Below are 3465 nucleotides of genomic sequence, written 5' to 3'. Positions count from 1 at the left end.
GAGCTGTCCCGCTCCCGCCGCCGCCGCGCTCCGCCCGCCCCGGCCCGCCGGGAGCCGCCTCCGGCCCCGCCCCGAGCCGGCGCCCGCCGCTCCCGAGCGCCGCCCCCCGCCCGGCCCGCCCGCGCCTCCCGGGCTTGGCGGGGCGATGCCCGGGACAGCTCTGAGCGGTCGGGCTTTGATGGGTGAAATGCGCAGAGCGGGGTGGTTTTCAAACCCACGGCTAACGTGAAAGTATCACCGATCCTCGGAAACGCTGTGGAAAAGCAGTAAAACACAGAGTGGTCCCGGGAGTTCCAGCCTTCGTAGCGACACGGTCACCCGCGTCCAGGGGTGGCACAGTGTGGCACCAAGGCTGCAGCATTCTCCGAGGACACCACTGCCACCGAGCATGGCTCTGGGGAGAGGAACACCTTCAGTTTGTGCATCAGGAAGAGGAACGGGTGGGGGGCACAAGAAAGAGGGGCAACAAATTCCCTTCTTCAGACTCCTATAATTTTTCCACCTCTTTGAGGCTGGTGAAGTCTACACACAGGGTTACCGTTTGGTATATCCTCACTAGATAAAGAGAAATAGGCTCCTTCTTCAACTTCAGGGGTTGCTTTTCCCCACCCTTGACTTTTCCATTTCTTGCCTATCTGCTTCGGTCTGTTTGCAGGGGTGTTACATCATGCAGTATTGACTGCACTGTTCCCCACAGATTCAAGGCAGCCCTAAGTGAACTGGGCTGTTTCTTGTGCTCACACCAAGCAAGTGGCCCGGCTGTCCCTCCACAGGTCTTTATGAACCTCTGCCCTCCTCCAGAGCACCCTGTGAAGAGGCAGGTCAGGGTCAGGGCTTGTGTCCATGTCCATGGGCTGGACCAACAGGGACTGTGGAGCAGCACAGCCTGGCAGGAACAAAGAGCAGAGCCTCAGCTCCAGTGCAACTCCCAGGGGAAGCAGGGAGCCCCTGCTGAGGCTCCTGCCAGCATCTGCGCCAAGTGAGCTCCATTCACAACAGCCCAAGGTCAGACAGCTGCTTATCAGCCCTGGCCCCCAGCCAAGGCAGCCTGGGCCCCCGTGCGGGGGGACGCGCTCAGGCCCCCCCTTGCTGTCTGCTCTCTTTCATGCTTGGGAGCAGGGACTCGTCATGAAATGCCAGCTGTCCCTAACAGGCACCACATAAAGCTGCCTCCCTGTTCTGGGTGCCCAGGTGACTGCAGGATCTGGGGGAGTGCTTTGGGCCACTCTTGGCACCTGCCCCAGTGACTGGGAACTGGGGAACTGGAATAGTTCCAGTTCCCAGCTGTGGCAAGTTCTGGGGACTTTCCTGACTTGCATCTTTGGGGACGTGCACTGTGCTGCAGCAGTGATGGCAGGAGCCATGTCAAGTGTCCTGAGAGAGATCAGTGCTGGAAAATGGCTGATGAGCAGAGGCACATGATCCATGTTTGCTCTTGAATAAATTGATGGTTACAGTCGACTCCTCCTCACCCACCCCTTGGCACAGCAAGCCACAGTTCCTCAAGAGGAATTTCCCTTCAGGGTCCCTCTAGGGCAGGGCCACATCTTTGCTGCCACTTTTGACCTCAGACTGGCACCTTCACTCCTCTGTCTGGTCCCAGGGAATTACTCTGAAGTAGGGGAGTTTGCTTCTGGGGCTCTGCCCTTTCCAGAGAAGCACAGGTTAGGGCTTTCCCTTCCTTCATGTGCGAGTTTTAAGGGCACAGAATGAACTTCCTTGTTGGCTTAGAGTTATGGCCTGTGCCTGGACACATTCTGTGCAGCCTACTCAGCTGGGATACAGAGGAGTGCCAGAAGCTCCGGGGGGACCAGATGGGTTCAGGGGACCCTTTTGGGCTGTGTGACAAGTGACAATTGCCCTACATGGTAAAAAAAATTGCCGTTTAACAGCAACAGCAGTGAGTAATCACAAAGGCCACAAAACCACACCTTTTGGCCTCCTGCTTACATCATGTCCCTACTCCTGTACTGAACTCACTCCCCTGCCCAGGGGGCAGGCACTTGGCTCCTTGCTTTTCCCCTGCCTCTTCCACAGCTCCTTGCCTGCCTGGATCACTCTCCAAATGCTGAGCTTTCATTTCCCAGGTCAGGTCTGGAATTCTGTGTCCTCAACTCAGTTTCATCCAGAGCAAATGGCTTCCAGAGGTGACAGATGTGGCAGGAACCCAGAGGGAGCCAGGCTGCCAGCCCTCAAGGGCAGGAAAGCTGACTGATAACTGAGATGATGGTGCAGGCCAGCAAAAGCTTTGTCACACTGGGCTAACAGTCACTGCTGGGTTGAAGAACAGCAGCACATACACAGCCACAAGCTTTGAGGAAGAGGCAAGCTGATTCCAAACCCCTGTAAGAGTTGTTCTGCAACTGTGGCCATAGCAAACTGCAACCCTACATCCCTGCAAGACTGAAAACCCCCAATGTGCTCAACTGCAACACCCCCCAAAAAAGGGAACTGCAAATAAGCAACTAAACTTGTCAACAGGCCAGCAAATTAAATCCTCCCTGGCAGCCCCACAGCTGCAGTTGAGAACTTCCTGCTCTGTTCACCCAGTCACCCTGCAAGGGGAGGACAAACACCCAGGAGAAGAAGGAGGGAAGGGTGGGGTGGGTGACACCACTGGGCTTGTCAGACAATTCACTCTGGGTGTCTGTGGCTGAAGAGGAAGGACAAGGACCAGAGGCAGTGGGCACTCCTACGGCTGGGTCTGTTTCTCCTTTGCTGCAGGAAAAGCAATCAGGAATTGTCCAAAAAAAGAAAAAAAGAAAGTGACATGGGTGTTTTATATGCCATTATGGGATGCAGCCAGGTGCTCAGACATGGGATTGTCATCAGCAGCTGAACCCAGCCCAGCAAGTAGGCTCTCAGCTCAGCAGCAGCTGCTGTAAATACCACTGTGAGCATGGAGATGCCCACTGCTGTTCCCTGGCCTTTCCTCCCCAGGAGCAGCACAATCCACTCTCCAGCATGGGTGCAGCACAGGGCCCACACCTCAAGCCCAGCCCGTGCTGCAGGGCTTGAAGGCATTCCTCATGCAATGCCATGGCAAACACCCTGCCACGTGCAACTCTGCTGCCGCTGCAAACCATCACATGCTCCCACAGCAACACTGCATCTACTCCTCCCTTCCTCCTACACAGCCTCGTCCTGCTCCTCAACTCCCATGCGCAGGACTGACAAATCTAACTCAACTGATGCACTCTCATCTCACTGAGTATCAAAAGCTCCCGGGAAGCTTTGCTACTCACTGCTGGGGCCAGGTGAGATACTGCAACTCAGCTCTGCTGCAGCGTTTGGAAACCACCATGAGCAGCAGATGGGTAACCCTTGCTGGGAAATAAAAATAAGTATGAAAGCACTTGCAACTGCTCAGCAAATTCTCTCTCAGCTTTATCAAAAATGGCATTTCTAATTCAGGCCATCAGATGCTGGGACAAAAACCCAGAGTGAGGAATACAGACACCAGGA

This window comes from Chamaea fasciata, unplaced genomic scaffold (genome assembly GCF_029207755.1).
Source record: "Chamaea fasciata isolate MVZ Bird 193981 ecotype frontalis unplaced genomic scaffold, bChaFas1.0.hap1 SCAF_13, whole genome shotgun sequence".
Lineage (NCBI taxonomy): Eukaryota > Metazoa > Chordata > Aves > Passeriformes > Sylviidae > Chamaea > Chamaea fasciata.
The sequence above is the reverse complement of the archived record's forward strand: the minus strand, read 5'-3'. Positions refer to the sequence as shown.